Below are 13,971 nucleotides of genomic sequence, written 5' to 3'. Positions count from 1 at the left end.
GGAATTTTTCATATTGAAACCAGAAATCTGCCTCCACAAAACTTCTGCTCACTGCTTTGAGTTTAGCTTTTTGGAATGGTTCAGAGCAAACATGTATGCTGCCTCTTCAAAATATAGACAGTTGTGTTTTCTGAGTCTTTTTTTTTCTGGGTCAAAAACCTAATTTTTCATACAGTTTTTAGATTTCACGTTGTATTATCCCTAGTTTGTCAAATGTCCTACTTGAAAATAGGACTCAGAATATATAGTTAAAATAGTTGATTGAAAAGCTTGATTTTTAAATACAGCAAATGTGTTATTACTGTTTTGGAACAACTAATTGATCTCTCTTGTCCACGTTAATGCAGAAAGTTTTAAGTAATTATGGTAGATGGCCCACATTGTTTAATGAATAGACTGTTGGATTGTGAGCTCCATGAAGGCAAATTAGCCTGTCTTGCCTACCTTTGTATTCCTAGTGCTCAGCGTAATATCTGGCACCAGTAGACTTATTAATTGTTGAATGGGGACAGAAAGGGATGATGGAGTTTACTGAGCATATGATGCTGTGGGCCTGGGTACTTAAAAGAGTTTAATAGCAACTGTGTATTTTGCTATAGGAAATAGCAGAGTGATACTTTGTAGCACTCTTGGAGCTTATATATTAATGAATTGTCTGTGTAGATATTTTAAGGAAATGCATGCACCTTTAAAATGGTATGGAAACCATGGAATGAAAGTTTTTCTCTGTATTCCTAGAATAAATCCTCTATTCCATTGACTTCTACTTTATGACTTCTACTTCCTTTGACAACCTGCTCTTTGCCTCCATCTGAATCTCTAGCCCCCTGCTGCTCATGCTTTTCATAAAGTCCTTTCTTTTTCTCCTTTATAACCAGGTTACCATATTTTCTTTGTTAGTTGACTCTTGAGGTGTGAGAAGTCACATAATTCTGCTGATTGGCCTTACAATAAATATGCAAGTGAACTGAAGAGAGGGGCTGTGTAGAATGAGAGAGTGGTACTGATATTTAGGTTTTACTGAGGGCCAGGCATTGACCGATATTTAACATACATTTACTTCCAAAACCCATGCTGTGGTTGGAACATTCTTGTTGATAGACTGGGAAATGGAACCTCTAAAAAGTTAAGTGATTTGTTCCAGGGTCATCTTGGATTCAAATGCTGAGCTGATCCTGAAGTATAAACTCTTGACAGATATTGTGCTGTAGGGGCTCAGGGGAGCTGACCACCTCACTTGGTGATCTGTTTTGCTAAAATTTACCCTGTTTGGTTACTTGTGTGTTAATTTCTGTTTTCTGACCATCTCCGCAGCATTTTGAGGATTTAAAAAAAAATTTCAAAAAAACCCAGATTCTTCTAAAGGTCCTTTCAGATCATTTTGTCTTTTAAATTGTAGGTTTTATGAATAGGAGGCTAAAAACATTTCTTGGAGGCACTAGTAATACTTAGTTATTGACGGTTGTTTTGCAATGGCATGTCTTGGTCTGAAGTCACTCAAGTCAGACCAGTTGGAATCAGTACAATAAATTGCTATATGTAATTGATACCTTTTCTGAACCTGTGGAAGTTCTCTTCCACCAAGCAGCAGCAGAAGCCTCGATTATGGAATAATGAGACCCTGAGGATCTAAAGACAGGCATACATTTAAATGAATTTACTTGTATTCACTTGCATATGTTGTAGGGTACCTCTGTTGTGGATTATTTAGTGTTTTGTCCTAAAAACTAGTGCTCAAAAATAAATGAAGACATTCCAGGATTTTTAAAACACTATTACTCATAAAATACTGATTTGATATGTACTTATTAGAAATGTCATGAATATCTATAGATGAATTGAGTTCTTAAAATGCTTTTCAAAAGTGTTAAAAAGATAGGCTAGTTGAATAAATACAGAAACACTCAGAAGGGATGGAAATTTAGGTGAACTGTCTTAAATCTCTAAACCTGTAATCACTCCTTTCGTTCCCAAGATGGCCTTGTGTTTTGCTACTTCTCTGGCCAGACCTTACCTGACATTTCTGTCTACTTATTCTGTATCACATTTTTGTTTTAACACTGATATTATTGCCTTAGTTCAGGCCCTTATTTGTGATCAGACTTCCTGTTATTCTTTTCTTCCCTGTTCATCCATTCTTTTCTTCCCAGTTCATTCTTGATCCAGGAGAGTTTTCTGAAAATTTTGATTAGGTTGTGTCACTTCCATTAATTTAAGTCCACATTTTCCAGTGCATTGTCAGTTAAGGCCTCTTATTATCTGGCCCTGTTCTGTCAGAGTTCTACTTTTAGAGGCACTTCTATTTCTCTACATTTTTACTTTTGCCGTTCCTTTAGCTTAAAATTCCTTTCTTTCTCTTCTCTGCCTCCACCTTTGCAGCTCAAAATCCAGCTCAAATTCCACCATCCTGAGACCTTTCTCCATTCATCCAGAAAAAGTTAATTCCTTTTTTTAATATCCTTATAGCATTTTGCTGTAGCTTTAATGTAGAGCTCTTAAAAATTTAATTGTTTGTCTGACTATATTTCCCTACTAGATTGCAAGCTCTTAGAAGACAAATTCCAAAGTGTATTTATTAGTGGTTGAATTAATTTAAATATTTTTCTCCACAGATTAATGCAAATCAACTTTTGCACAGATGCCATTTGTATCTCTAAACTTACCTACTGTTTTGGTTCACATATACTCCAGGATGGGGGAAGTAATTGTTTTGATTTTTAAGTGAAGAATTTAAGAACCTCCCTCTTTTAGCTTCTACTTTATTGGAATGAGTCAAGGATACTGGGAGTCACTTTTAATGTGAATAGAATGAATTCAGGGACTTCCCTGGCAGTTCAGTGTATAGGATTCTGTGCTTGGGGCCAGTGTTCAGATCCCTGGTTGGGGAACTAAGATTTCACATGCCAGGATGTGTGTGGGCCCTCCCCCCGACAAAAGAATAAGTTCATACTTAGTGTTTATATTTGCACTCTGTTGTGTGATCCAATAATGATCTGTTTTTCTTCGTGAAAATTTTCTAAATAGACTTTATGTCAAACTTTCATTACCTAACTCTGAAAAATTAATAGCTATTTCTGAAAAACAGTTGAAAATTAATGTTGCTTAATGTTAATATTTAAGGTTATTTACATTTTTTATTCTGTATGCTTTCTATGAATATCACTTAAGTTTTTGCTGTGATTTTTGTTTTTGGTTGACTTTGTTTCATATGTAGATATTTGTAAACTTTAAACTGGATGTTGGAAGCAAAAGTATTTGCTAGAAAAATCAGCTCTTGTTTAGTTGCTCAGTCATGTCCATTTCTTTGCTACCTCTCATGGACTGCAGCACACCATGCTTACCTGTCCTTCACCATGTACTGGAGTTTGCTCAAACTCATATCCATTGAGTCTGTGATGTCATCCAGCCATCTCATCCTCTGTCGTCCCCGTCTCCACCTGCCTTCAATCTTTCCCAGCAACAGGGTCTTTTCCAATGCGTTGGCTCTTCACATCAGGTGGTCAAGTATTGGAGCTTCAGCATCAGTCCTTCCAATGAATATTCAGGACTGATTTCCTTTAGGATTGACTGGTTTGATCTCCTTGCAGTCCAAAGGACTCTCAATAGTCTTCTCCAGCATCACAGTTCAAAGGCATCAGTTCTTCAGTATTCAGCCTTTTTTATTGTCCATCTCTCACATCTGTACATGACTACTGGACAAACCATAGGTTTGACTAGATGGACCTTTGTTGGCAAAGTAATGTCTCTGCTTTTTAATATGCTGTCTAGGTTTGTCACTATTCTTCTTTCAAGGAGCAAGTGTCTTAATTTCATGGCTGCAGTCACTGTCCATAGTGATTTTGGAGCCCAAGAAAATAGTCTGTCACTGTTTCCATTGTTTCCCCTATCTGTTTGCCATGAAGTGATGGGACCAGATGCCATGATCTTCATTTTTTGAATGTTGAGTTTTAAGCCAGCTTTATCACTCTCTTCTTTCACCTTCATTCAGAAGCTCTTTAATATAACCTCTTCTGGAAAAGGTCAGTTTTCATTCCAGCCCGAAAGAAGGCAGTGCCAAAGAATGTTCAAACTAGTGCACAGTTGCACTCATGTCACGCGCTAGCAAAGTATTGCTCAAAATCCTTCAGGGTAGGCTTCAACAGTATATGAACTGAGCGAGAACTTCCAGATGTAGAAGCTGGGTTTAGAAAAGGCAGAGGAATCAGAAATAAAATTGCCAACATCTGTTGGATCATAGAAAAAGCTAGAAAAATCAGAGGTATTATTCACAGTGATTTTTGTTCCATGAATTTCCACACATGCAAATTATGGAATCTAGTGTTCTTAATGTATTTGTAAAATAAATGTAGGTTAGAGGATCAAAGTCTAGGCTAAAAACTGGAATTTACGTAAATGGAAATGAAAAAGGTAGTGAGAGGAACTGAAAACTGAAAGTAGTTAACGGGCCGCATGCCTCCCCTTTTCTGTTTCTGCATTTTCATTGCATAGGGAAACTTTCACTGAGGTATTTTATTGACACTTCAAATTTTGTCCACCTTTTAATTAATTATTTCACTTCTCTTGGAGTCATTTCTTTTTCTGATATTGCTCTTTATTTTTTATATATCCTCAAAGAATAATAGAGGCTTATGTAGACATTTTGGTAGTACAGAGAAGTATAAGAGATTAAAAGTCCCTTTGAATCCACCTACCTGAGATCATCCTATGACATTTTGATGAACATGCTACTAGACTTCTGTGCATATATTTGCAAGGACATAAGATTTTACATAACATACTATAATTCTATTTTGTAACCTGTACTCCATATGTATTTTTTATATTGACTTCTAGTATTCTGTTATATGAATATATTGTAACTTGTTTGTCTAAGTCCATTTTGCTAGATTCTTAGTTTTTTGATTTTTTCCCTATGATCATGGATGCATCACAAAATTTTTGTGTACATTTGTTCATAATCTCTCCTAGATTGGATTTCCTAGGGATAAAATTGCTGGGGTCAATTTATAAGCTTATAAGCTTGATACACTATCATATTGACCTTTAGAAGACTTACCAATTTATATTTCCCAATGATGTGAGAGTGCCTGTTTCTTTGGTATCACCATCACTTGGAATTGTCAGATGTCCCACTATTTTTGTTTTTCATTTGTGTTTCTTTAATATCTAGTAAGGATGCCTTTATTTTCATTCATATATTGAATGTTCTAATTTCTTGATTCATTATTTTGTTGTTTTTTCTAATTTATAAGAGCTCTTTGTATTAGATTCTAAGTGTTTTTTGTGGTACTAATATTTTTGTGAGTCTTTTAACCTTCTTTATATAGCTTTTAGTTTTAACAAGTTTTTGATTTGTGTGTGCATACATGTTTTAAGTGGCATTAGTTTCTCTCAAACATCCAGTGGGAAAACCTTAATAATACTTAACACCTTTCCTTCCCGAGTTCTGATAAATTGCTTGTTCTAATTGGTTCTTCTGTAATGGTCTTTGTGTGGTGTGCTCAGTCACCTCAGTTGTGTCTACCTCTTTGACCCTATGGGCTGTCCCCTGCCAGTCTCCTCTGTCCACGGGATTCTCTAGGCAACAATACTGGAGTGGGTTGCTATGTCCTTCTCCAGGGGATCTTACCGACCTGGGGATTGAACCTGAATCTGCCCGTGTCTCCTGCATTGCAGATGAATTCTTTACCCATTGAGCTACCTGGGAAGCCACTTGAGAAGTAATGATCTTTAGTGTGCTCTTACTTTGTTTGGAACTCTTTAGCTCATGTCCCTATTGTTGATTCCGCTTGCTTTTGGGCTTTACATTTTTGAGTCCCTCTTGTTTTCTGCATTCAAATTAATCTTAAAATGCTACTTTGAATCTGTCATTTATCTGTAAAACATGTTTACAGAGTCAAATCCTTGAATTGGGTATTTAAGATTCTCCATTGTAGACAGATCCAAAATAGCCTTATTGCTCACTGTATATGCTGATGACAATACAAACTGGACTCCTTACTATTTTAAAAATACGGAGTTGTAAGCTCCTATACCTTGGTTTATGTCGTACCTTTCATTGGCCAGTCCTGCTTGTCCATTCTTTCAACCACAGTTTGGGTGTCATCTTCTCTATGAAGCCTTCATTAATCTCATCCCAAAGTGCTTTGTCTTAATGCTTTTTTCTCTGAGATCACTTTTATGTGTACTTACTACAACCAGGCTTACATTAAATAGAATTCTCCCACCTAACCCCAGGTATATTGGACATGTTTTATTTATTCATTTTTTAAAGTTCAGTTTTATTGAAGTATAACTTTACATGTAGTATTATTCACCAGTTTTAAGTGTATAGTTACATGGGTTTTGGCAAATATATATATATACACACACCTGTGTAACAGTCATCACAATCATGATAACTGGAACATTCCTGTTGCCTCTGAAAATTCCCTATGCCTCTTTGCGGTCCATTGTCTGCTTCTACCTGTGGTCCTTGGCAACCACTAATTTACTTTCTGTCACATCAGTTTTACCTTTCTTGATGTCATATAAATGGAATTATATGGTATGTAATTTTTGATGTCTGTCTTTTACTTAGCACGCTTTTGAGATTCACTGATGTTATTGTATGTTCTAATGGTCTGTTCCTTTTTATTGCTGAGTAATATTCCACTTACGAATATACCACAGTTTGCTTATCCTGCTACCCAGTTGATAAACCATTGAATTGTTTCCAGTTTGGGGCTGTTGTGAACAAAGCTGCTGTGAACATTTGAATATACTTTTTTTTTTTTTTGATGAGAAAATTAGGGGTGGGATTGTTGTGTTGTATGGTTAAATGAATGTTTGACTTTTTAAGAAAATGCCAGCCTGTTTTCCAGAATGGCTGTACCATTTTGCATTCTAGTTGGCCATGTTTGAGCATTCCAGGTACTTTGCATTCTTACTGAGACTTCAGCTTTTGTCTTTGATTTTAGCTGTTCTAGTTGATACATAGTGGTATATCATTGTGGTTTTATTTACAGTTTCCATAATGACTAGTAATGTTGAGCTTCTTTCTAGTTGCTCTTCCTGTCTTCCGTGAAGTATCTTAAAATGTTTTGTCCATATTCTTTGTGAATTGAATTGCTTGTCTTATTGAGTTGTATGAGTTCTGTACATACCCTGGGTACAAACTCTTTATCAGATAACGTGTCTTGTAAAGATGAGCCAGTCTGTGGCTTACCTTTTCTTAACAGTAATTTCAAAGAGCAGAAGTTTTTAATTTTCATGGAATCCCACTTGGCAGTTTTTTTCTTTTATGATTTCTGTTCTTTGTCTTCCCATCCTGCACTCAAACTGCCTGACTCATGTTCACAGGTTTTCTCCTCGAGTTTTTTTTTTTTTAATAGAAATATAGTTGATTTACCGTGTTGTGTTAGTTTCTAGTGTATAGCAAAGTGATTCAGTTATTTTATATATATATAAATCCTTTTTCATTATAGATTATTATGAGATTGAATATATATACCCTTGGCTTTGTAATATGTATTTTTAATTTGTCACAGTCTACTTTCATGTATAATATAACATTACAGGAGCATATCTCCATTTTATTCTTGTCTTTTGCACTGTTCTTGTCATGTTTTATTTCTACATGTGTATAACTTAACATATGTTATAAGTAGACATGAAATGTAAAATGAGAAAAGTTACTTACCTACTTTATATATACCTTTCTTTTTAAAAAATTTCTTGTTTATTTTATCTTTGGCTGTGCTACGTCTTCATTGCTGTGTAGGTTTTTCTCTAGTTGAGATGAGCAGGGGCTTCTCTCTAGTTGTGGTGTGTGGGCTTCTCACTGCAGTGGCCTCTCTTGTGGCTCCCAGGCTCTAGAGCATAGGCTCAGTAGTTGTAGCACATGGGCTTATTACCTGCTCTATGGCATGTGGGATCCTCCCAGATTAGAGATTGGACCTGTGTTCAATGCATTCTCATGCCTTGGCAGGCAGATTCTTTACCACTGAGCCACCAGAGAAGCCCTTGTATAGACCTTTTCAAACATCTCTCTTTCCTTTGTACAGACCCAAATTTTAATATGATATTTTTCTGTAGCCAGAGAGATGGTTTTGAACATTTAATGTAGGTCTGCTGTTTTATCTGTTTGAAAAAGTCTCCATTGCAAAGATATTTTTGCTAGGTATAGAATTCTGTATATACTTTTCTCCCCCCAGGTACCTATTTCATTTCTAGCTCATGTAGTTTGATGAGAATTTTCATAATTGTTTTTACTTCAGCCACTGGATTTTAAGTTCCATGAAGTTCTTTTTTAATCTTAGTGTCTCTTAAGCATTTGTTACCTGTGTGTATCTATAGGTGATAGATACTTGACAAATAATTTTAGATTGATTTGAATTACAAAATATCCAGCATTTCAGAATTGAATAAAATTTCATAGGGATTGCATTGAATCCAGAGATTAATTTGGGAGTATTCCTGTCTTTATCCATTGCTTGTATTGTTGGTGTTCAGTTGCTCAGTTGTGTCTGACTTGGAGACCTCATGGGCTGCAGCATGCCAGACTTGCCTGTCCTTCACCTTCTCACGGAGTTTGCTGAAACTCATCACCAAACTTGAGTTGATGATGCCATCCAACCATCTCATCCTCATTGAGACCTGATGCTGGGAAAGACTGAGGGCAGGAGGAGAAGGGGTTGACAAGAGGATGAAATTGCTTGTATATAAAACTGTTAATACATTTTGCTATTAACAGGGTCTAATATTGGCCTTGAAATAAATTCTTGATGACTAGAGCTAGACTCGGAGAAGGCAATGGCACTCCACTCCAGTACTTTTGCCTGGAAAATCCCATGGACGGAAGAGCCTGGTAGGCTGCAGTCCATGGGGTCGCTAGAGTCGGACATGACTGAGCATCTTCACTTTCATTTTTCACTTTCCTGCATTGGAGAAGGAAATGGCAACCCACTCCAGTGTTCTTGCCTGGAGAATCCCAGGGATGGCGGAGCCTGGCGGGCTGCCGTCTATGGGGTCGCACAGAATCGGACACGACTGAAGCGACTTGGCAGCAGCAGAGCTAGACAAATCAAAATTATGTGCCTTTGTGCAAGTCAAATATCAAGCCTGTTGTATGCTGTTCTCCTGTCTTTCTTTTTTCTTTCTTCAAAAATATATTTGAAGACATGATTCAGTGAAACATGAAGACAGGGTTATGCTCAGTGGATGAGAACTTGTTTGCCTGAGCAAATCAAGTCAGCCATGTGTTTTCTACCTTTTTTTTTTTTTTTTAAACTTTTAGTGTTGTGTTAGGAACATAAGGAAAGAAGATATACTTTTAAAATATGAAGCATTTCAGTATTACTTATTTTTTCTAATTTTTCTAGTTTTAAAGTAATTGTACAGTTTACGCTTGGTTTTAAATGGTGCAGTCAGTGGTCTTTAGTATATTCACAAAACTAATAATTCCTGCATAATAAAAACTGGAACAACCTAAGTACTCTGAATAGGGGAGCAGTTAAATAATTTATGGCACAGATATGTGATTTGCAAGTATTTTCTCCCTTTGTATCACTTTGCTGATGTCTATTTGTATCACTTTGCTGATGTCTGTTAAACACAAAAAGTTTTAAATTTTGATGAAGTCTAGTTAATTTTTCCTTTTGTTGCTTGTGCTTTGGTGTCATATCTAAGAAGGCATTTCCTAATTGAAAGTCACAAAATTTTCTCCTATATTTTCTTCAAAGGGTTTTTATACTTCCAGTTCTTATATGTTGGTCTTTGATCTAATTTGAGTTACTTTTCTGGAATCTCAGTTCCATTCCATTGATTTACATGTCCATCCTTGTGCCAGTACAGCACACTCTGGATTATCCTGCTACTGCTGCTAAGTCGCCTCAGTCGTGTCCGACACTGTGTGGCCCCAGAGACGGCAGCCCACCAGGCTTGCCCGTCCCTGGGATTCTCCAGGCAAGAACACTGGAGTGGGTTGCCATTTCCTTCTCCAATGCAGGAAAGTGAAAAGTGAAAGTGAAGTCGCTCAGTCGTGTCTGACTCTTAACGACCCCATGGACTGCAGCCCACCAGACTCCTCCATCCATGGGATTTTCCAGGCAAGAGTACTGGAGTGGGGTGCTGTTGCCTTCTCTGGATTATCCTAACTTTGCAGTAATTTTTGAAATCAGAAAGTATGATTGTGTTTTTTGGGGAGTGGGGGAGGGTGGTGGAGAGATCCTTTGCATTTCCACATGGATTTTAGGATCGATCAGCTTGTCAATCTGTACAAAAAAGAAGGTTAAGGATTTTCATAGGAATTGCATTGAATTTGAAGATTAGTTTGGGAATATTACCAATATTCTTAATAATGTTAAGTCAACTAGTACCTGAACATGGAATGTCCTTACATTTATTTAGATTTTCCTTAATATTTTCAATGGTGTTTTAAGTTTTTAGGTACAATCCTTGCACCTTTTTTTTGCCAAATTTATTCCTAGATTTTTCTTTTAAGGCTATTGTAATGAGAATTGATTTTGTAAGTTAATTTTTTTAATAAATTTAAATAACTTTTACTGTAGTTGATTTGCAGTGCCATGTTAATTTTTGCTGTACAGCAGAGTGACTTGGATTTATATGTATATATGCTTTTTCATATTTTCATTATGATTTATCATAGAGTATTGAGTATAGTTCCCTTTGCTATACTTTCAGTTCAGTTCAATTCAGTTGCTCAGTCGTGTCCGACTCTTTGCAACCCCATGAATCGCAGCACGCCAGGTCTCCCTGTCCATCACAAACTCCTGGAGTCTACCCAAACCCATGTCCATCGAGTTGGTGATGCCATCCAGCCATCTCATCCTCTGTCGTCCCTTTCTCCTCCTGCCCCCAATCCCTCCCAGCATCAGAGTCTTTCCCAATGAGTCAACCCTTTGCATGAGGTGGCCAAAGTACTGGAGTTTCAGCTTTAGCATCATTCCTTCCAAAGAAATCCCAGGGCCGATCTCCTTCAGAATGGACTGGTTGGATCTCCTTGCAGTCCAAGGGACTCTCAAGAGTTTCTCCAACACCACAGTTCAAAAGCATCATTTCTTCAGCGCTCAGCTTTCTTTATAGTCCAACTCTCACATCCATACATGACCACTGGAAAAACCATAGCCTTGACTAGACGGACCTTTGTTGGCAAAGTCATGTCTCTGCTTTTGAATGTGCTATCTAGGTTGGTCATAAGTTTCCTTCCAAGGAGTAAGTGTCTTTTAATTTCATGGCTGCAATCACCATCTACAGTGATTTTGGAGCACCCCCCCGCCCCCTCCCTCCCCCCCAAAAAAACTCAGCCACTATTTCCACTGTTCCCCCATCTATTTCCCATGAAGTGATGGGACCAGATACTATGATCTTAGTTTTCTGAATGTTGAGCTTTAAGCCAACTTTTTCACTCTCCTCTTTCACTTTCATCAAGAGGCTTTTTAAGTTCCTCTTCACTTTCTGCTGTAAGGGTGGTGTCATCTGCATATCTGAGGTTATTGATATTTCTCCTGGCAATCTTGATTCCAGCTTGTGCTTCTTCCAGCCCAGCATTTCTCATGATGTACTGTGCATATAAGTTAAATAAACAGGGTGACAATATACAGCCTTGATGTACTCCTTTTCCTGTTTGGAACCAGTCTGTTGTTCCATGTCCAGTTCTAACTGTTGCTTAAGCACACATTATTTTCTGAATTTCAGTCTGTAAAGTCAAGCAGTTGGTGTACTGGAGTAAATGGTATTTCTTTTGTTTTTATTGAGGAAAGTGACAATGTAAAAAACAACGTAAAATACATTTTGGTTTGTAGTAATTTCTGGTAGTGTTCATCTTTAAACTTTTCTGTTGGTGTTCATCCTTAAATTTTTCTGTAATTTTCAGTTTTCTACAGTGAAGTGGTTTGACTTTTTTTAACCTACACTCTTTTTGGTATTTGCATATGTAATACTTGAAAACAGTATGGAGGTATAGCAAGATGTGAAAGCTACCCTTTATGTCCTTTTCATTTCCATTTCCTTCCAAATATATAACAATGTAAATAGATTGGTGTACATCCTTTCTTTGCATATATGCTTCCATATAAACATATGTATTCATAAACATTGAAGATGTTTTTATGCCATAAATGTTCTTTACTGGTTTTTAAACAATATTATGTGAAGATGTTTCCAAAACTACATAGAATTCCATAATGAAATTTATCAGCTTTATTTAACCATCAACTGTTGGACACTAAGCTATTTTTTTCGTTCTTTTTGATTTACGAATAGTCCTTTAAAGTATATGCTAGGGATAACTTTTGACACATATGGAAATGTTTTTGTAGCATATGTTCTTAAAAGTGGAATTACACTTCCAAAGCATTTGATAGATACTACCAAATTGCCTTTTAAAAAAAGTCTTAGTTAGCAATTTTGTATTTTCTCTGATAATTTATGTGAGTGACTGTTTCTTTGTATTCTTGTGACTACTTGATATTTTCAGAATTTCTCTTTTTGCCATCCTGATGGATGTAAATTTATTACCAACATTTTATTTTCCTTTTTTCTGGTTACCAGAGAGGAGAGAGCATTTAAATTTTTTAAGGGACCATTTGTATTTCTTCTATGACTGAATTAATTTTCTAATTAAGAAGACCATCTAGTTACTAAAAAGAAGGAGCAAACACAGTTTTTACATTAAAAAAAGTAGTTTTGTTCACTAAATCCCCATGGGGTAATTAATGCAAAATATTTGGTTGTTAATAAAGAATAAATTCATCTCAGTGTTTACCTGAATAAACTAAGTAACTAAATGTGATTCTGTCTCCTAAATCTTAAAGTAGAATTTTATCAGTGGACCTATGCCCCATTAGTTGACTAGCTGGATATCTGTTAACCAAAGCATTCTTTAGTATTAATATTTGCAGACAGAGAAGTAGATGACTTGTTCTTAACTTTTATTCATTAATTCAGTAAATATCTTTTGATCTCTTACTATATGCCAGACATAGATTTAGGCATTGGGGCTATAGTGGTAAATGAGACATTGGTTGAGGAGAGGGCTGTATATGTACTAATTTATCTTTCTGATGAGGGAAAGCCTCACTATGAAGTTGACAGTTAAATGGAGACCTAAGCAATGGCACCCCACTCCAGTACTCTTGCCTGGAACATCCTTGGATGGAGGAGCCTGGTGGGCTGCAGTCCATGGGGTTGCGAAGAGTCAGACACGACTGAGCAACTTCAGTTTTTGCTTTCATGCATCGGAGAAGGAAATGGCAGCCCACTCCAGTGTTCTTGCCAGGAGAATCCCATGTACGGAGGAGCCTTGTAGGCTGCCGTCTATGGGGTTGCACAGAGTCGGACACGACTGAAGTGGCTTAGCAGCAGCAGGAGATGACAAGAGTTAGTTATGTGATGATCTAAGCATCCAAGGAAGATAAAAAATAATATTTTAAGGTATCAAGTCAAGAAGCATGGCCTTTCTTTCTTCATATTAGAAAAAAATTAAGTACAGTTTATTTACCATGTGTTAATTTCAGGTGTGCAGTAAAATGACTCATACATATGTATCACATATAGCTATTCTTTTTCAGATTCTTTTCCATTATAGCTTATTATAAGATATTGAAGATAGTTCCCTGTGATATGCACTAGGTCCTTACTGTTTATCTGTTCTAAATACAGTAGTGTGTATCTGTTAATCCTGAACTCCCAATTTATCCCTTCCCCTCCTTTTTTCCTTTGGTAAATCATAAGTTTGTTTTTATGTCTGTGGGTCTGTTTTGTAAATAAGTTAATTTGTATCATTTCTTTTTAGATTCCACATATAAGTGATATCATATGGTATTTGTCTTTCTCTTTCTGACTTATTAGTATGATCATCTCTAGGTCCATCCATGTTGCTGCAGATGACATTATTTCATTCTTTTTTATGGCTGAGTAATCTGTTGTAGATATCTTATCTTCTTTATCAGTTCATCTGTTGATGGACAT

The 13,971-nt window shown here is 36.5% G+C and overlaps 1 protein-coding gene across 5 annotated transcripts in view; it reads left to right on the top strand.

The window, feature by feature from the left end:
- The window catches only part of CDK13 (cyclin dependent kinase 13), a 122,858-nt gene that overhangs the window by 3,710 nt on the left and 105,177 nt on the right, over window positions 1-13,971 (top strand). The gene's annotated exons all lie outside the window — the stretch shown is intronic.

Source organism: Bubalus bubalis, chromosome 8 (assembly GCF_019923935.1).
Source record: "Bubalus bubalis isolate 160015118507 breed Murrah chromosome 8, NDDB_SH_1, whole genome shotgun sequence".
NCBI lineage: Eukaryota > Metazoa > Chordata > Mammalia > Artiodactyla > Bovidae > Bubalus > Bubalus bubalis.
The sequence above is the reverse complement of the archived record's forward strand: the minus strand, read 5'-3'. Positions and strand labels throughout refer to the sequence as shown.